The sequence below is a fragment of the Haliotis cracherodii genome, unplaced genomic scaffold (assembly GCF_022045235.1).
Source record: "Haliotis cracherodii isolate W230 unplaced genomic scaffold, xgHalCrac1.p SCAF_14, whole genome shotgun sequence".
NCBI lineage: Eukaryota > Metazoa > Mollusca > Gastropoda > Lepetellida > Haliotidae > Haliotis > Haliotis cracherodii.
The window spans coordinates 21922316-21944671 of NW_027266269.1; the positions used below are offsets into that span (position 1 = coordinate 21922316).

At 40.4% G+C, this 22356-nt stretch overlaps 1 long non-coding RNA gene across 1 annotated transcript; it reads left to right on the plus strand.

Annotated features, from left to right (window-relative positions):
• Window positions 1-4655: 4655 nt before the first annotated feature.
• On the plus strand, window positions 4656-22302 carry LOC139461100 (uncharacterized). Its single transcript, XR_011652875.1, has 4 exons — window positions 4656-4730; window positions 20581-20683; window positions 20932-22053; window positions 22247-22302. It is a non-coding gene; the product is annotated as an uncharacterized lncRNA (long non-coding RNA).
• Window positions 22303-22356: the final 54 nt, after the last annotated feature.

Sequence of the window (22356 nt, forward strand, 5' to 3'; positions counted from 1 at the left end):
TAGTGTGGTTCTGTGTGTTTGATAGTGGGTGCAGTGAATGAGTGCGTGTTCTGTGGTTTCGGGTTGTTTGCAGTGGGGGCAGTTGCCTGTGGTGTGCAGTACAAAGTGCAGTAAGCAAGTATATATACACGTAGGAGGCAATGTTTATACATTAAAATCAGATCTTAGTTCTCGCTATCGCCAAACAAAGACCTGAGGACATACCATTACGGGTCACGTCAGAACGACCTTTCGCGAACTTTGAGCGACCACTGAAATGACTAAGAAGAAGTCGACATCAGGCAATTAGAAAGCAGCTTTCTCGAGCTTTACGACACTTGTTTCCACCTGGCGACTTCCATGACAGACTACGCTTGAAAAATATGTTGACACAGTTCTCGATTAAAATTTTGAAAACTGAACAAACGAACATTCCGGGATGTCTAATATGTGGTTGAGATTGTATGGCAGTGCTTCCCACGTACTGTGCAACGCCTCCTCCGTTCAAATTTTTATCCCACGGAAGCGAGAGATATACCATAATTTTGAAGGAATCAGTGGCACGGGCCGTAACTGTCTTTCGGAATACCCCGTGTTAACGTTTTCGAGGTTGCATGATGAGAAATTCCGACTGTCACTTTCATGATCTGGTAAGCGACGCATTGATTGGTTTGATGAAAGGTCATTCTGACGTGACCCGTAATGGGATGTCCTCATATCTTTGTTAAGCGGCACCGAGAACTCAGATCTGATTTTAATGAGATTGATGATATAGTAGGAATCGTACAATGGACTCTGCTTTTAACAGATATTTCTTTTTATGAATATGGAAAGGGTTTTTTCGCTTTTATTTCTATACTCCACCTAACAGTAAAAACACACATCAGGATTCCTCAACACTGCGCGCATACAGAAAGACATGTGTATTGAAATTTAAATAGACTTATTTTAAGCAAAACATCAGAAAAATCAGAAAAAACACGTCCTGCGAATGAACACTTAATAAATGTAATTTGTAAACGCACTGATTTCATCAGGCCGAACAGCTCTAATTTCGGAATAAGGGGAAATTCAGAAATTAAGTTTGGGCGGTGGTGTAAAATCATCACTGTACTGTGTGTGAGTTGGGCTTTAACAGTATTCCAGTTATATAGCGGCGTGTCAGTTTAAGTGGGAGGAAAGCCCGAAGTGATGCAGGTCTCAGACGTTTACCACCTCGGTGAACCCCATGAAAACGGGTATAGTGCTAACAAATTTAAACCTAGAAACATAGTTGGGTTTTCACAGTATTCCAGTTATATCGAGGCGTGTCAGCTTAATGTGGGAGGAAAGCCCGAAGTGATGCAGGTCTCAGACGTTTACCACTTCGGTGAAACTCACGAGCACGGGTATGGTGCTGACAAACCTGGAAACATTATCGGGGCGAACCGGGATTCGAACCCACAATCATAGGTTTCTGGCGTGCTCAAGGGACGCAACTCCGCACAGCGAATCGCTGCGCCTTAGGCGACTGCTCCCCCCCCCCCCCCCCCCCCCCCCCCCCCCCCTCACCCACCCCCCATCACTGCACCGGAATGGGTATTGAGAAGGAGATGTCTGCTGAAAGCGCCAGGAGTACTACCCCTTTGTCAGTTGAGACTTACAGCCTTGTGAACCCCATTTCGTTTTGGTTAACGTTGTGTTGTACAACTATTTTACACTACTATATCGATATATTCTTATATAGTTTAGCTTTCCACGGATAATGGCACGTGTGTATAATCACTGATAAATGAATATAAATGTACCCATTGAAACAAAATTATATTTATTTTAAAGTCAGAATATGAACACGTCTTATTTTCAAGCACACCTTATAAAATGTATAAACGAAAACAATCATTTAATTCATGAACATTTATTAAGGCCACAGAGAGGTTATTCATATCATTTTAAACCGTACACAATTCCCATCCCAGTGTCCGCCCTTATAACAAACACGCCGGACGAGGGTAAATACTATGAATGCTCTTATCTTTTAACGTGTTTTTATGCACCAGGACACATAATTGTCAAGGATTGAGTACTATCTTAAAATAAATAGATATGTATGTCAAATGCGTTGTGACAGGCTCTTATGTCCAGTGCATAGAGGGTCTCCTCAGAGAGTGGCAGGTGTATTGGTCGATTCCTGCCGCATCATACAATAACACGTTAAACAATGGTAGTTGTGGCCGTCCTGCTTGACCATCGGTATTTGGGGTAAAACAAATACTGCTTGCCTCGTCGTCAGTATAATGTGTCCGAGTAGGGTGTGCTTGTTGATCTGCGGAACGGTACTTCGGTTGGATAACCCTAAATGAAGCGGCATTAGTCCGGACTAACACATACACACACACGGTATATATAAATGCAATAATCTTGAACGCAACGTTAATGTTTTGGTGTTTTGGTGTTAACGTGTGTAATATGTTCTTGTTTATGACATGTTCGGTTCTGCATAACAATCGATCGCGTCCGTTAGTGAGAAATTATCCTCGTGTTATGATTATGAGGAAAGGTTCAAGTATTTCAAAACCGGGTTAGGAGTACTTCCTCGTTCTCAATACAACCCAGACATAAGGTAATAGAAACATTTCGAAAGCAATTGTTGCTGCTGTTTACTTCTCGGGTAAATGCTGTTAATCAAACGTTATCATAGTATTGTACTGAAAAGCTGAAATATGTTATTGACGGGGATCCTTTTGTTATAGTGCAAACCATTTCAATACTTTTATGTTACATTTCATTTATCTAAATACCTAACTGGTTCAATATGTTTCCAAGTGCACCGAATTCTATGCCCTTTATCTGTTTAATATATTCAGCAAACATTCGACGTATCCCCTCTTATCATAAGCCCCTCCGGGCAGGACCCTTAATCTCCAGGGCTGTCTATAAATTTCAATTAACACCTCCTAACGTCGCCGGATCTTACGTCTATACATACACGTGGGACAATGACCTTGCCACACGTTATGTAATACCTCGCTCTACAAAACCCGACTGACATGGTCAGTCAGGGAGACAGCCTAGAGAACAGCCAGAAGGTAAGTGACAGAACGGTTCTCCCACCCGGGAAGATTGGCCACTCGGTCCAGGTGTGCGTTCTGTCACGTTATTATCAACATGTACCTTTTCGACTCATTTCAACCATCAACAATAAATATGGCTGCTGTCGTCTAAACTTCACCCCTGAGTTTTGTATTCCGTCATCACCCTGAGCTACCACCCGAGGGCCGCAACGTACGCCCTTGGACACTTTTATAAATATTGCACATGTTGACTGACGTTATCAGTGTTAAGGTGCGGGATGTATCGCTACGTTTTCATATATATGTAGAAAGGCAACTGTTAACATTTTGCCGATAAACTATAGGAAAAACTCACTTCACCTCACCTCGTCTCACCTCACCTCGACTCACCTCACCTCACCTCACCTCTACTCGCCTCGACTCGCCTCGCCTCGCCTCGCCTCGCCTCGCCTCGCCTCGCCTCGCCTTGCGTCTAATATGTTGTCAAAAAGCTGAGCTTCATTTGAACATACCAAAAAAGTAACAAAAGGCTCTCTTGTTGAAACCCCTCGTTTTTGTATCAGCCAGACACTGCACACACGCCGGTACTACGATTCCACATGTCACACTGACACTGTCACGTATATATTACAGCAACATTACGGTCGCACTTGACTCGTTTTATTTGCAGAAACGTTTTGCAAAGTATTGAGTTTAAGCAGCACAATGACAATATAGAATTTCTGTGAATTATCGATTCAAATACTTTCAGTGTAAAAACGGTTAGGTGTGATAGAAAGAATCTGATGGTGTGTTCTAGTATATATTTTTATCAGCCTGCCTGTCAGTCTGCCTGTCTATTTAAGATCATGAGGCTTCATTAAAAGACGCGAGGTTTATTATTCACTTACTACACAAAATGTGAATAGGTGCATCACAGAACAACATATATTCACATGCACCTTGTTTGTCTGACTGAAACCTTTGTGACCTAGTTCATCTACATGTACGAAATCTTCAGAACATTACTGCTATTGTTGTTTGAATGTGGCCATTATGTCAAAACAGGACAAAAATTAGTTTGTTTCTAAAAAGAATTCGTTAAGGGTTCCACTTGCTTAAAATACCGTCCTTGTATCAGAGAGGTGACACCTGTATACATATATGTGCGCATGCATATTAATTTACGAATAATTGCGTGCGTGCGTGCGTGCGTGCGTGCGTGCGTGCGTGCGTGCGTGTGTGTGGCTGCTTGTACCAGTCCGGACTGATGCCGATTTATAGTGCTAGCCCACTGAGATACCATGCCGCAGTTTAACATGGATACCCCACTCAGATACGGTATATTGGCCCCGAGCCGACCAGTCCTTGTTTTAACCCATTAATGCAGAGCACCATCTTTTAACGTCTTTTGGTATGACGCGACTGGGGATCCAACTCCGGACCTTTCGCTCTCCGGGCGGACGCTCTACCATTAGACCACGGAGGCCGTACAGTAAATATCGGCACCATTCGACTTGGCCATGCATGCTTGCTTTAGCATAATGACTAAATATAACGGAGATAGACAGGTCACAGTGATTGTTGATTTCCTAGAATAGCCACACCACTGATCGTGTTTTACTCGGTATTGTACCCACCTTTCCAGGAAGGAGTGACAGTAATGTTGTTATGACGTCTCGACAGTGGTCACCAAAGGGATTGTGAATTACTTACACAGTATGTATCATTTATTTGTTTTCAATATCTCAGTTGACAGTTGGGTTTAATATCTAAGCAGAAAATGTATTTCTGTTATTTGGTTTAGAGGTTTATGTTTAAACTGACATTGGCAAAGGGGCATTTGTCACTAAACATGGTGACCATAGATAGAGTTACAAAGAAGTAGGTAATGTTGTGACATGTCTCGACAATGGTTATCGATAGAATTTAGAATTACTGACACAATATGTATCATTTATTTGTTTTAATATTTCATTTGGCAGTTGTTTTGTTGATATCTACGCAGAAAATGTATCATTTGTTTGTTTCCATTTTCTTTTCCCATTCACAACAGTTATACACATGTTAAAAAATGACAATTATTTTTATCACAGTATCTATATGTACAAAAAAGAGTACTTAAAAACGACGTAACATCTCTTTATAATTGGAACTCTCCAATATACACATCTTTCTTCAGAGATTCAGGATACTTTGTCAAAATGAAAGCAAATAACAGCTGAAATTTACTGAGAAAAAACTATGTGAAATGCTGGACTTAGAATAGAATATATCTATGTGAAAGTAAGGCAAGAAGTGGGCACCCCAATGGGCGCCAATTGTGCTTTCCTCCTTGCGAATCTGTCTCGTTATGCATTTGAATCGAAATTTCTGCTCTGACTAGCAAACTCAAACAAAAAACATTTGGCCAAGAAGTTAAACCTAAGCTTCAGGATATCGATGGTTTGATGAGAACCTTAAGAGCCTTAGGACAATCATACATATACACAGGGCAACAAAATGAGTAGGCACGTTATATTAAGGACCCCTCTGCGCAGCTTTCAAATGTTATTGACAATGCCATTCAAATGCATATACATGTTTGCAGTTGGGTAATGGGAATCAATGCTGAAGTAATAAATTAAGGTAACTTAATCCCTCCAAAAAATATCACAATAACGGACGGTAGAATACACACACTAATCCATTCTCATAAGTAATAGACAAGATATTGATAGTAGAAACACAATGCGCAATAGATTATTTGAATGTTGTCGTTTTGGGAGAGAGATAACATCAGCTGACTTGTGCAATTGCGTTCAACTTGACTGTCGTGCGTTATCAGTTACACCCGTGATCGAAACCAGGCCACTAACAATCTTGTGTTGGGTCGATAAACACGCCTTACTACGATAATATTTCATGTCACGCTGACCCAGTAGTACAATGTATACCATCGTAATTTAAGTAAAAGACACGAAGTGTTGCATTTGAAGAGTTTGCATACAAGTAAGATAGGTATTGTTGTCCATATCTATCGAACACCAAGAGTTTGTATGCATAGTGTTATGGGCTTCACAATTGTAACCATGTCGGGTGTGACGAGCGAAAGCTTTCACCTCCAGGCTACCCCACCTCCCCGCTGTGCCGTGTGACGTTGTTTGATATGCAGACAATCGTTGGGAAGGGCTACCGCATTGGGTCAGTTGTTATATGACGACAATGCAGGACTGTTGCTAAAACTATAAAGAGTCATTCTTTAATTGCATAGTGAAAAGCCTACGCAATATATTACTATTGTCTTTTTTGTCTGTCTGTTTGTTTGTTGTTTAACGCCACACTCAGGCAACATTCCAGCTATATGACGGCGGTCTGTAAATAATTGAATCTGGACCATACAATCCAGTGATTGACATGACCATCGATCCACGCAATTGGGATACGATGACATGCATCAACCAAGTCAGTGAGTCTGACCACCCGATCCCGTTAGTCACCTCTTACGCCTAGCATAGTCGCCTTTTACGGCATGCATGGGTTGACATTTTCTAACCCGGATCTTCTTGTATTTAAATGATGTAGTAATGTTTTGTTTATTGTTTTGTTTATTGTCTAGAGCTAGGAATATTCACTTACCATTAGAGTGCATGATGATTGCTTTTGATCACATGGTAACCCCCATTATGAAGTCTTGGGATTTTGTGATTCCACCTGTTTTGAAAAAGTACATAACTTATTCCTCAAATTAGCTTTGCAGCTTAGGAAATAAGGACATTAGGATACCCATATAAAATTATAAACACAATGAATTAAGTCCACATGTTCACTTGAATGTACAAGGCAGTTCAATGGGTAGCTCGGCACGATACTGTTCACACATTCCGATCAAACCCCCAGATACATAGCCTGAGAACACATTGTCAGTTCCTTTGAGATGGGGTTTAACGTCGCGTCCAAGATTATTGCACTTATATAGCGACGTTAATGCACGCGTATGTGTGTGTGGCTGCTTGTACTAGTCCGGACTGATGCCGATTGATAGTGCTAGCACACTGAGATACCATGCCGCAGTTTAACATGAATACCCCACTCAGATACAGTATACTGACTCCGAGCCGTCAGTCCTTGTTTTAGCCCCTTAATGCCGAACGCCAGACAGGGTAACAACAAGTACCATCTTTTAACGTCTTTTGGTATGATGCATCTGGGGATCGAACCCCGGACCTTCCGCTCTCCGGGCGGACACTCTACCATTAGACCACGGAGGCGGTCTACATAAATAAAGAGGAGAATAAACATGTCAATATCACATAGCTCTAAAGTACTGTCGCTTCTCCAGCCGCAATCGATGTGTATTATTGATTCTCCTGAATATATAACAACGCTCATACATCCAGAAAGATATCAACAACTGTGAAAATTCCCAATCGAGACACTGACCAGACACAATAGATTTGTAATGATGACGCTGTCATTACTTATACATTGTACTTATTGACGTTATGGAATTACAGTACACAATGCACATACAAACATCGCTTGTCACGTTTCATGGTTAGCCTATCACATTAAACTACTTATGTATTTCTTTCTGTGTTGACATGAGCGAATTCGAGTCACGTGGTCTCATTTCCTAGAAAAGCCACGCCTCACAGCCACTGCGCCGATTGAATGACAGCGACTGTATGATTAAGACATACTCGACGTTGTATCAACTGTACCTGGGATCGGTTGCTGCAACGTTGTTGTGGCATGTATCGACAGTGGTCATCGATAGAATTGTGAATTTCTGACACAGTATTTACGATTTGTTTTTTTTCGAATTTACAGTTTTACATTTATGTTACCCAGAGATTTAAGTGGTGTCTACGCCGAAGACCCGGGTTCGATTCCTCACATGGGTACAATATGTGAAGTCCATTTCTGTTGTCCCCCGCCGAGATATTGCTTGAATATTGCAGTAATAGAACTGCTAAACGCGGCGTAAAACACTACTCAATCACTCAAATGGTGTGAGACAGATGATAATATTTGTTATCACATTTTGTACATGTACAACAAATGGTACTTAAAAACGACGTTTGATCTATTTTCGTTACTCAAACAAAACCAGAATTATTTTTGACAATTGTTTTGGGTTTTTTATCGACGCAGCAATTTTATTAATATCTTTCTTTTATTCCATTTAGGGGTTTACGTTTAAACACAATTTGTATCTAAACGTGGTAACTGTAGATATATATTCATATATTATCTTCACAGATTCAGGACACATCTGACATTTACTGAGAAAACAATATGTGAAATCAGGTCTTTGAAAGGCATTTAAAAGTTATTCACATAAGGAAGAGAATATATGGATGTCTACTGGGGAAGTTGACATCAGTATATTCTGTTCCCAAATATGGGAAATGCGTGACTTCCACGTCAATAGCACCTGTGGGAAATGTAGGAATCTTAGGATTTTAGAAATGTGATAGGGACTTCATGGCCAAAAGGTAGCCATCTCCATACAGAAATGAAATCCTTTCCTTATATCCAAGGTAACTAAATCATCATGACTTAACAAATGTTTATGTTGTCATTCTGAAATGTTTTAATGTCACAGTATGTATTGATTTCATGCAGGTCCACAGTTTGTCTAAGTTTTGTAATCTTTTTAGGGACCGCTGCAAAGCCGAAACACAAATTGTGGCATCGTCTAGCGTGTACAATTCTTGAGAACACCTCTTTGAACTAATTCCTTAATTTCTGATTTTATTAAATCCTGTTCAGAATAGGATCGATTTTCAAAGCGAAATGTTGGCGAATCCTATGTAAATTGCATCTTCAACCCTGGTTGTATTCAGTAATGTATATAAACATTATGGAGGTTAACGATGTGCCATGAAGTAATGTTATTGAAACACCTGTGGCCATAAAACATCTTGACCCCCTGGAACGTCCCGAAAACCAAATTCCCGCCCTCGTGAACTTCCTAAATGCTTTCTAGCCCCCGCTAGTTCTGCATCATTTCTCAGTGTTGCAGGTGCATTTAAGTTTTGCCCAGAAGTTATTTTCTGAAAACATCGAAGCAATCAATAGGCCAGTTATCCTGTATCCTTGTACAATTAATGCAGCATAGTCATTCTGTATAAATCCCAAGTGTGCTACTGAACCGTACACAGCGTTGCTAGTTGTTCACGAGACACATATTTCTCATGTAGACTTTCTGGTAACATTCTGCTTCCTATCTAATTTATCTCCCAGGTTCAACTCCGGGGATCTTTAGGGCCATGGGATAACATCAACGTTGTTGTTGTGTAGACAGGTTCGTGTGATCTGTGCTGTATGCGGTCGAGCGTTGTCTTGCTGGAATACACCGTTGCCGTTGGCTGCAATTGGGAGGACGTGTGGTTGGAGAATTTCATTGTTTATCGTTGAGCCGTAAGATTGCCCTGGATATGGACCAAACTTGTCCTGCCATGATGAGAGTAAGTCGCTCACCCCCACCAAACCTGTCCACTTCCTGTACGCAGTGTCCGGCATGACATTCTTCCTGACGTCTGTAGATCCGTCCTCTTCCATTCCCTCGACGTGGGAGAAAGACTGCTCTCCATCGCAGTTGAGGCCATACCCTATGTTGGTGACACGATTGCAGTCATTGTTGACGACTCAGTGCACGTGTGGCGCGTCAAACAGGACGTCTTGCTCGTAGGCCTGCTGCTCTTAATCGGTTTGAAACGCTCTGGTTGGAGAGTCTGCGCAGTTGGGGTATTTTGGATGCGGTTGGGGTGGTTGTGGTCGTCCATTCACGTAGTGGGCACAGTCGGATGTAGCGATCTTGGGAGGGTGTGGTTACTCTTGGTCGTCCCGTCCTTGGTCGATCCCTGTTGACCCATGCTGTTAAAACCGATCACATAGCCTTGTGATGGTGGGCTACATTGAAAACCCTTGCTACAGCTGATTGGGATTCACCTGCCTGCAAGCGGCCAATGACGTTGTTTCTCGTGCACTTCTGTTAATTTTGGCATGTTGTTGAACTGTCACAGTTCGATTGACGCAGATGCCAGGCAATAAAAAAACCTGCACTTTAATAACGTTTATAGTGCTGCTGCACGTGCAGTACGTGCAGCTCCAGGGCCCTTTTGTTAATGCACTGGGTGCGTTTTTCCGAATCGTACGTGTTTCCCGACTAATGGTTTGCATGTCCTTGTTGTGATAATGTTGATCCAGGACACTATAACACATTAAACCTTTTCATTTTGCACCTCTTGGTCCGCTAATTTTGCTTTTATGGCCAAAATTATCCGTTTTGCGTTTCTTTTTTGAAGAGTATACGTGTTTAAAGCCGAAGTCAGAAATAGTCAATTTCAGCTTATTCGCAAATCTACAACCGTAGATATATAATGTATAATGTCACTGTATAATCGCGTACTTTAATTTGCCATGCTGCAGTCTTCCTCACTGCACTCCACCATTCCATCGCGATTATCTAGACTTACCGCAGAATAGTATCAGTATCATACAACCTCTAATCTCGGTACTTATGGGCGGCCATTCGGTCAGAAAATTCAATGTTGAAATAAAGGACAAAAGTACACAATAATAGTTCAAAGTTATGAATAGAGTATTAAATGTTACGAAAAGTCGTCACATGAAAAGAAAGAACAATGTGTACTAAAGAACACCAGGGCGCACAAAAGGTGAGCAATTGACTTCCCTTATGTGTTTGTGACGGGTGCCACCGGTTGGGCAGGATACGCTCATCTTTTCGCGAACACCTGGTAGCAGGATTATTTGATAGTGATTCCTAAACACTTGCTCATGATATGGTCAGAATCTTGCACATTTTCGGTTCTACTGAGCTTCGTTCTAAGTCACTTGCAGTTGACCACGGCGTCTCAGCTACACTGAAGATGAGCTAGTGAGTTTGGGTTTACCACTGCTTCGAACAGTATTGCAGTTTCGCGAAAAGCCCACATGAATGCAGTTTATAGACGTTTACCTCTTCAGTGAAGCCCACAAGCACATATATGGTACTCAAAGATGAATTGGAGGATCATACGATTGTGTATATGCGATTGCGACCACATATTGTGCGAATCTTGGACCAGCGGATCCAGGACACGGCCAAAAGATGCTGCTCTGCTGAGGAAATCCCGGCGCATGAGACCACTGTGCCACTGGTACCCTTCCTTATCGACGATTCGATAACGTCGTTTGTGTAGTTACACAAGCCTTTTGTGCTCTATTATCTCACACCCCTCCTACAATAAGAACCATTAAGCGCTTACCCTTTCAGGTTACAGAAAGATGATTCATGTAATTTTAAACAGCACACAATTCCTATCCCAGTGTTCGCCCTTTTATCAAACACCTGAATACCCTTCTGTTTTCAAGTGTTTGTTGTATGAATGGTTATCACGGTGAGTGTTGTATTCAGGGTTTACAGGTCAGAGTGACCGGAAAAAGTGGTCGATTTAAAAGATTATTGCGGAAGTAAACATTTTCACAATCAGGGTATTCGCCTCTGACGGGTTTTCCACCTGGTTTTATCAATATTTATAGAAATCTTTATTTATTTGTTCAATAAACAACCCGCACGTTTTTATGTTTTCCTTTTCCGCTTTTACACCCGTTGGACGAGTTTAAGCATCTGCTTCGTCAGAACAGTTTTTCAGGGATAGAGTACCAATTTAAAATTTAAATAAATATATTTATCCAACGCGTTACAACAGCCTTCTTGGTCCACTGCATAGAGCGTTTCCCAGAGAACATCCACAAGACTTTAGCATGTGGCGGGGGATCTGTCATGATATGGGGTTGTGTTTCCTTCGGCTGCAATCTTCCGCTGGTGACAATTCGTGGAAACCTGAATGGCCAACAATACCAAGATGCCGTTCTTCGTCCATTGTTAGTCCCTCATTTTGACAACCATCCTCTTCAGACAAGACCTGTTTACATGGACGACAATGCTAGACCAAACAGATCTCGGGCAGTTTTGGCTTATTTGTGTCAAGAAGCTATTGCCACTCTTCCTTGGCCGGCCTGTAGTCCGGATCTTAATCCGACTAAGCATCTCTGGGACATTCTTGGCCGAAAAATCAGACATCGTGATCCCCCAGTTCACAATCTTGCTGGACTTGAAGCCGCACTTCATGAAGAATGGATCCGTTTGCCTCAGAGAAGCATTCAACGTCTTGTAATGAGTATGAGGCGTAGGGTTGAAGCTGTGGTCAATGTCCGTGGATCATACACATGTTACTGACGTTTCTGTCTTGCAATAGACTCTGCACTCCCTAGGGTGTCTATGTGACACCTGATATGGTCTGCTGATATCATGACAGTTACATGACAAAAAAGGTTTTTCAGTGTTTTCTAATCCTTCAATTTCTGGTCTTCGGTTAAAATTCCTTTCTGCTCATATTCTTTTGGAACACAAGATAAACTTACGTTGAGACAACTTTTGCATCCCATGAGGTTTATATATACGGCTTATAACAATCGTACATCTCGTTATGATAGTCATCATTAAGTGCCAAAAGTAACAGCTCACAAATATGGTGGGTGGCGCTAAACTTTTTTTCATCTTTATATTATGTAAGCTGTAGATGTGCGATATGGACGCCATGTTTTCTTTCTTTGTTAGGCGATTTTTAAGCGCTCACACGGCTCAGTCAAACTGAAATTATTATTGTTAACCTTACCACCAAAAAGAAGCTTCTGAAACAGTTTTAATAAACGCGACAAGACCTGTTCCATATTCATATGAAATATCTTCCAAAAGTAGAGCTGACAGTACGATTCCGACAATATAAAGAGCATGTGTTTGTGAATCACTATCAAATAGTGTTCATGGTGATACCAGGTGTTCACTAAAAGGTGAGCGTATCCTGGCACCAATCACAACAACATGCAAAGGCAAGGCAATTGTTCACTGACAAAAACACAGGAATATATGCCAAAAGCCAAAATAGTAAATTGCATCGGACAATGCGTATAAGTCGGAAATGCCCTCGACCTATCTACCATAAAACTTGAAACTTTACCGATTGTATTCTACTGGTTGTGAAGTTTAGAAACCAAAGGCTCGGGATGCTCGACATGAAGGGAAAGATGACTATTGGAGAGTCATCATTCTTGTCTTGTGGGGAGCGTTGTGTCACGCCGAACCTTTATGCATAGATATAAATAAGAAACGCATGGGGCGGTCTGTCTTGTCTCCTTTCTTTCTAGTTCGGGTGGGTGAGTCAGTGGAAGGGAGTTTGCTATTTGATGGTTATTGAACCACACCAGATGATCGATATATCTGGATCTTTAGATAAACCTGTTGACCAAATTTCCTTGTTTTGCCTTTGCCAATCCGAGCAGAAGTTACGATTCATATGCATTTATTTTCTAGAATCGGAATATGTGCATCACGGTACAAGATATATTCACATGCACCTTTTTTATCAGACTGAAACATTTGTGACACACTAACTCATTTCGCGAAACCTGGTGTCATTACTAATTTTTAGTGATCCATTTATTTAGATTTTACCGCTATTTTGTCTTTTAAGCTGCATGAAATCTATTTCTGTGGATAATAGAGATTAGTAATTCTCTGGTGTTGACTTTATATATTTACATGTATAGATCAACTTATATATTTCACAAGTTGTTGGTGTTAACCATCACTTGTTTAGGCGACTGAAGATAATGCCTTTCTCCCTTTTCTAGTTCTCTTTTGCTCGAAACTGTTTTTTACATTATCTATATTATGACAATATTTTTGCATTCGTGATTGAAATCATCCCTAAATATGGTCACATCCATCGAAATAGAGCAAATGAAATAAGAAAAATGATGTTATAGAATTTAAATCTAGTGAATAAGGTTTGTTCAAAGCCGCCTTGAACAGTATTTCTGTAACATCAACTTAATGTAAGTAAAAAACACAAAAGTAATGCAGCTCTTAGACGTTTGCCAATTAGAGAACGGATATGGTGCTCACAAACCAAGAATCATAATCAGGGAGAATATGACATGAAGTCACACCAGTGAGGAGTCATACATCCAGAAGTATATCAACAACTGTGAAAATTCCCCATTGAGTCAAAGTACGTTTGTAAGGATGAGGTCGTCATTTAATATACATTGTACTTGTAAAAAATATTATCAAACAAAATACCTTATTGACGTTATGAAATTACAATACACAATACAAATACAAACATCGCTTGTCAAGTTTCATGGTTAGCCTATCACATTAAGCTATTTATGTATTTCTTTTTTTGTTGACATGTGCGAATTCGAGTCACGTTGTCTCATTTCCTAGAAAAGCCACGCATCACGGCCATTGCGCCGATTGAATGACAGCGACTGTATGATTAAGACGTACTCGACGTTGTATCAACTTGCGTTACTGCAATGTTGTGACATGTATCACAATAGACAAATTGTGAATTTCTGACAGTATGTACGATTTGCTTGTTTAGAATTTACACTTTAACATTTATGCAACCAAGAGTTTTAAATGGTGTGTAGGGCGGTGGGGTAGCCGAGTGGTTAAAGTGTTCATTCGTTACGCCGAAGACCCAGGTTCGATTCCTCACAGGGGTACAATGTGTGAAGTCCATTTCTGTTGTCCCCCCACGAGATATTGCTTGAATATTGCAGTAATAGAACTGCTAAACGCGGCGTAAAAACAATACTCACTAACCAAAATGGTGTGCGAGACAGATGCTAATATATGATAATATCTATTATCACATTTTGTAAATGTACAACATATGGTTCATTGACAATTGTTTTGTTTTTTATCGCGCAGCAATTTTATGAATGTCTTTCTGTTATTCCATTTGGGGGTTTACGGTTAAACGGAATTTGTCTCTAAACGGGGTGACTGTAGATATATTTACATGTCTTATCTTCACAGATTCAGGACACTCTGTCAAAATGAAAGCAAATGTCATCTGAAATTTAAATTTACTGAGAAAACAACATTTGAAATGCATGACTTCCTCATAAATAACACCTGTGGGAAATTTAGGAATTTTATGATTTTAGCAATGTGACAGGGTCACAAGGTAGCAAACTCCTTACAGCAATCCTTTCCTTATATCGAAGGTACCCAAATCATCATAGCTCATGGCTTAACAAATGTATATGTTGTCATGCTGTAATGATTTAATGTCAGAGTATGCATTGATTTCATGCAGGTCCACAGTTTGTCTAAGTTATGTAATCTTTTTAGGGACTGCTCCAAAAGCCGAAACACAAATTGTGGCATTGTCTAGCTTGTACAGTTCTTGAGAACACCTCTTTGAACTAATTCCTTAATTTCTGATTTTATTAAATCCTGTTCAGAATAGGATCGATTTTCAAAGCGAAATGTGGGCGAGTCCTATGTAAATTGCATCTTCATCCCTGGTTGTATCCAGTTATGTAAATATACATTATGTAGGTTAATGATGTGCCATGAAGTAATGTTATTGAAACACTTATGGACATAAAACATCTTGACTCCCTGGAACGTCCCGAAAACTAAATCCTCACCCACGTGAACTTCCTGTATGCTTTCTAGTCCCCGCCACTTCTTCATCATTTCTCAGTGTTGCAGTTACATTTAGGTTTTGTCCAGAAGTTATTTTCAGGAAACAACGAAGCAATCAATCGCCCAGGTTTCCTTATTAAACGCACCTTGTACAATTAATGCTGCATAGTCATTCTGTATAAATCTCAAGTGTGCTACTGAACCGTACACAGCGTGGCTGGTTGTTCAAGAGACACATATTTCTCATGTAGACTTTCTGGTAACTTTGACGTAGTTTCCACATAGCATGCAGATTTAGTAGGGGTATTGAATGTTGTATTATTACCCAATTAAATGACAGTTCCAGATCTCAAGTCTGAGGGTAATCACATACTCTTTCATTGATTGGAATTGGCTGTGGCTGTTTTCCTCCTCAACTTGTGCAACCATCGTGTTGCTAGGGATAAAGGCCTCAGCACCGAGGATTATCCTCAAATTGTGGGCTTCTGCAGCCGGCGTGTCATGTCAATCATATCGCACCAGCTTTGCTCTCCCACACGCACCCGGTACGCATTAATAACTGCACAAGTCACTGATGTTATTTCCAACCGAATCAACGAGGCTTTGCCTTCAGTCTCCAAATTGTCAAGGACAACACCTCAGGGCAGGATTTAGAAGAGGCCATATGGTTCCCACCGCAGTTTGCTCACTTCACATTCGTCCTGCAGTCAGTGCTCTCGTGCTTGTCACAGCAGCGGTAACACACACCGGAGGCATGGACTTGGATCTATGTCCAAACGCTTGGCAAGTGTTGCTCCGGAGTGGACTGGGGATGTACACCTTCACTTCGATGAAACAAAAATCAGCTTTGATGGATTGAGGGATAGACGTTCAGGCGAAAGTGAACAGATAGGCGTTGGTCAGTTCGACCACAACATCCTTCTTTACTGAAAATCGTTTGACAGCTGTGGGTCAAGTTCCTTGGTTATCTCATCTTCAGTCATGCCAGACATATAGCGACCTCTGTCACTAACAATGCCCTTACATGAGCTCAGTGTCTTGTGCACGGAGACAGCAATCTTGATATTGACAAGCTCTTTTAATTTGAGCAGATTGACAGAATGACAGATTGTTTTTTCTCCCTGCACATTCTACAAGGAGAGAGACTGATCGAAGCTTTGTGACATTTGTAACCTCTCCGCAGATACCAATGATACCATTTGAGATTGCAGATGGATTCAATTTGTTGGGTTCTTTGTCAAAAGCTTCAATTACCAAGAAACGTGGCCAATAGTCTGATCGAGTGGGTGTAGTAGTCTCATCAGATTCTACATATCGTCTTTTTTTACTCCAGCAAATTTGACACGAAAAGCTATAGCTGTCTACCAAATTCAAGGTCAGGCTGGTTCGGCCCATGACAATTAATTGGAGACGTACAGAATTCGGAGGTCAGCATCACCAGATTGATCCATGAGCCACCGCCTTCTCTACATAGGACTCTTAGCTAGTTTATGGAAAGATACAAATGAACATTTAGACATTTAGACAATAGACATTTAGAAATGTGCGAAAAAGTGCATGCACAGGTCATGACATGACCAGCCGATTGATAGAATCGGGCCCATTCTACAGCCACTTCAAGGTAAAGTTAGGGGGGTCAAAGTGGTGTGTTTGACTATATTGGACACACTATTCCCGGCTCTGGCGCCCTCAACCACCAGACTCCCTTCCTCTGCCGACACAGGGAGTCTGTCCAATTCGGTCGCCTCTTACGACCAGCAATGCTGGGAACACATTCTACCCCGGGTTCCCGCGAGGGGAAGTTCTGGAAGCTCTTTGGACTATATAAGTGGGACAAGAACGTGCCCGTCTCATCTCTCACATTTCATTACATCAAGAACAGCTTTCGTGTGAAGATCACTTATCACCCCGGATTCCAAGCCTTGGAAGCTTGATCACCTACTAATGCTATCACAACTGTTTTTGGTATTTGATTCTGACCAATTCCTTCTCAATTTTACACATGTTTTCTGGCAGGCTGTCATCGTATTTTCCAAATACATTGGTGTATAAAGGCTTCAATGTTTGATATCATCTGCGATCGTTGATGTTTATGTATGTTGATGTCTGCCAACTGTCAGATTTGCTTTCAGTTCTCGACGTTATGCTTCTTTCAACAAACTCGTGCCATGGTTCAACGATTTCCAGTGGGAATTTTTAACACCAAACTGTTAATCTGAGGTTCCTTGTCCTGGTCAATATCTTCCACCTCTCATCAGAAAACATGTCAACAATACAGGGTCGGTTCGGTTTTCGCTGACCCTTTTTATGAACCTGAACGAGCTAAATATCAGTCACATATTTGAGTTCTCGCTTGACAAAATCTTTAAGCTTCAGCTCTTCACCAGGCATTTCAGGTGGCGATTTAACGAAAGATTGCCCTTCATAGATCTCCCTTTGAGATCTATCACAGCCTCCTTTGGCTCACTTTGCTGATGAAATAATGAATCAACGCTATAAAACGTATCCTCAATGTCTTGGCAAAAATGAGCTGACGTCTTCATGTTTTGAAAACCGTGTTTGCTCTTGATTACCCAAAGATTGCGAAGTTCCTTATGCTAGCTACCTGGTTACCATTACGATTGATAACCGCTATTTTCAAGTAGTAACCAGATCTATTTTGGATGATGTTTTCAAAAGTAAGGTTTCTACTTGTTATCCCCCGCCCAACAAAGTTGGCGGGGGATATAGAAACGGGCTCCGTCCGTCCGTCACGTTTTGTTTCCGGAGCATAACTCAGAAACCGTTCACTATTTTTTCATGAAATTTTGCAGGTCTGTTAAGTACATGCTGAATTGTTTTTTTTACAATCCCCATTACAAAGTCCACCTTTGTTAAAAAAGGTTAGGGTTTGTTTAGACATTCAGTTGAAAATAGCTTAAGGCTATGCTTACACAGTACTCACCTGCTCATGAATTCTGACAAAATAATCTAACATGTTATGAATAGTTCAAACATAAAATATGCCTAGGGTCCTTTGTCAGAAGGCGGTGACTCATGGGTCAATCTGGCTTCATGAACCTCAAGGCTCTGTTTGTCATCAGTTTATAGTCGAGAGGCAAACCAGGGTGACTTTACATAAATAGCTGCCTGTGTTTATCTTGCTTGAGTAACATATCGCACCCATGTGGCCCTGGTGCATCAGACTTGCTTCCTCTGCTCACTGTCCTTGTTGACACTCAGGATGCTGAATCATAAAGTAACACTATGCCGCAAAACAAATCATCTTCTTTCAAAACAAATAAACGTCATCATGCGTCGTCATGCGTCGACATGCGACGTCATGGTCGAAGCATCACCTCAGATTTCGGACTCTTGGCCACGATTCATTGTCACCACATCTGCTGATGGTAACCCTCTTAAATTAAATCCTATTCCTGTATCGAGAGGCACTCATATTGTCTTTTGAGACAACAATGTGTCAATATGCTAGGTCTACACCCAGGTTTTTTGGATTCGGTGAACAGGTCACTGAATTCTATCAGAGGCATTGTCAGAGATCGCGCTCGCTGTCTGTCTGACATGACAGCAGAAGAGATTGCAGCTGAATTGAAACATCAAGGGGTCACTGCTGTAAAGCGATTTATTAAAAAAATCAGAAGATTGAGACATTATCCAAACCAATACCTATCTTTTCACTCTTTTTCCTGCCAATATTCCAAAGTCTATCAAAGATGGTCACTTAGACATTGGAGTGGAGGTTTATGTTCCAAATCCACTCCGGTATCAAAAGTGCCAAACGTTACAAAGTGCTTCCATTGCAGTGGAACTCATGAGAGTGCACAAATGAGATCAACTTGAATCCTATATCGACCCAAATGGGGTATCTTACTTCATAGCGAATGAAATACATGACTTGCTATGATTCGAACGTGTCTGAACCAAAATAGATGACCTTTCCACCTGAGATACCCGACTGACCCAAACTAAAGTACCCTTACCATTCCTGGGTAAGTAAATATACTGCCTGAAATTACACTTGTGAGGACCGAGTAACCATCATATTTCAGTAATGCTGCAAAAAATAACCTAAGCAATTAAAATTAGATCTGAAACGGTGGACATTGTTTCTGACGCTGGTGGCTAGCTGCAGCGCATGCTACCTTCGACAGAGGTAAGTATCAGTAAAGATGGCACTGAGAGGAGTTTGCAATACTAACCATGAATATTCGGCGCATCGTGAAGTTTCTTCGATCAAGGAGAACTCAAAATCTTGGAATGGTGACTGGGATATGCATGATTAAAAAGTATATAGAGCAGTTCAAATAGATATTATCACAGTTAACAAGTAAAAATATGAGCAATATCCCATCAATAACATCAGCGAGGTGTAATTCCTAATTGACGAAGCCCCTTGTTAATTACTAAGGACGTGTGTTTTTTGTAAACACAGAAAATCTATGTTTGCATTCCACAGTAGAGTTAAATTTGTTATAACTGCTATCGCTCTTGTTTTAACAGGTGCTTATATTATAACAGATGAAAGTATTTGGAACAAGTACCGGATCTTTTCTGCAGTTATCGAAAACTAACATTCAAATTTGATTCGACACCAGTCAGTTGTGGAACATACAATAACACACATTTTGAGTTTTTTAAATCATACATCATTAATGAAGTGAACGATCTCCTTTGCTTGGAAAGCACTATGAACACAAACGCTGTTGAGAACTATGACGTCCCATTATGGCGCCATTGTATCGTCCCATAGCATCTCTTCATTCCATCGCTTCATCACTCCATCGTACCTCACCATTGTATCACCCAATTGTTTAATTCATCGCTCCATACGTTAAATATGTATATGTATATTGTTTGTACTCACCTAATAATGAGGACATGTCGAGTTCCAAAGTGAAACAATAACTTATCTCAGAAATCTGTACGCAAAAGAATTTAGTGTGAAACCAACAAATGGTATACAATTAACAAATGTATCATAATATAATTCGGTTGGTCTGGATGTAATGTGAGATGTAATGTGGATTACTAAATGGACGGTCAAATACCATCATATAACTATCGCAGGTGCAGGCCAGTTGACAAACAGGATGCCTTGTATGTGTTGGAATGATGGCAGAGGGAGGAGCAGGCTCTGAACAGATCGAATATAGCGTACATGTATATCAAGGTACAATATACATATGTACATATATGTTGAACAAGGATCGTATTTAAAGTCACTCCAGTCTCCTCACTGCTCAAACTATTTATTACACATGTATCTGAATTAATTAATACAATTTGTATCCAAAGCAGCGTATTCGTTAAAAAGTTGTTGATAACTTATTAAGTACATTGTTGCAAATATAAGATAAAATAGAATTGTAACAAAATAAGTATGCATGTAGTCTAGATATACAACTTCCTCTGTTTCAGGTTTAGACTGTCAGCAGTGCTCAAGTGTAAGACAAATTGATCCTCTAGCTTTTCCTTTACTGGAAAGTAGATATCTACCACTCCATGTGAGCATCTCTCTTATCAACCCACCAATTAAACAACGTGCGAATGACGAACGAAAATCGGAGAGATCAGCATTTTTAAATGAACTTGTGACAAAAACGTCGGCACTTCGGAATAGTAGAGGAGGAGCAATATTAATACATTTGGATGGTATTGCAGAGAATGATAGATGTCTTGAATACTTAAATGAACTTGTTGATGTCAAACTTAATTCACTGATAGAAGATGGAAAGCTGTTTGATAGAGTTTACAAAAAATGTTGGTTAGCTGAAAAAGAGACAAGCTATAAAGGTTGTGTTGCAGTCATTGTTCTGCCATCTCCCACAGTTGTTACTGCAGACTTTAATACAAAAATACCCTTGGACAACAGCATTGTAGATCCTTCAAACACTACAATTGTAAGGTTTCTCAAAGATAAATACAAATTTCAAGATACAGAAGCCAAAGTAAGAGGAATATCAGCTGAAAATCTACAAGAGAGTCGTTGTGTCCAAGTTAAGGGGTTTACACATCAAAACCCATCTCTCAAAAAAAGGTTATTGGCAGACAATAATCAATTATGTGACTATATCTGGAATGATTTAAAGTTAGGAGAGTACATAAGTGCTTTTTCAAAAATAGATGGGGGAGGTTCGTATTTCTTTGGTATTGCAGAAGAGATCACTGAGCAAGGTTTGTATGTGAGCAAAATTTTGAGCAAAGATGGCATTCAACTTCCAAGTGAAAAACATGTAGCTGTGAAGAATACCCTCCTGACATTAATAGCCAAGGGACTATTGATACTGTCATACGACAATCAAGTAATTCCCTTGACACTGACGTCAGTGACAGAACTGATACAAATTGCCTTTCATAAAACTGAACGTGACGGTTATTTTGTTTTAGAAATTGCTATTGCAGCAGTGAATGGACTCGTTTTTTATGACAATCAAGGACCAATATCATATGAAATGTGCAATTCCAGTACCTTGACACCATTACATGTTAATGAGTGGTATTTGCGCCTCATGAGAGAAGCCTAGATCTCCCGAGAATCAGGTCAGTATGATGTTGTTTCTTCCAAGTATAATATTTTCTTGACTTCTGAATTGATAGGAAAACGTATGTAAATGAAAGTATGTTTGACATAAGCAGTGGTTTGTGACATATGAATCATACCATTTAAATAATAAACATCCAAACCGCCGACATTACGTCCTTGTTTGTGAATCATAATATTTCTTGAATTCAGATGACTATTTGGTGATGGAACCTTCAAGCTATGGTATGACATACACTGGGGATCAGTTTTTTCATAAACGTTTAAGCAACAATACGGAAATAATCTTATCAAAAGCAAAA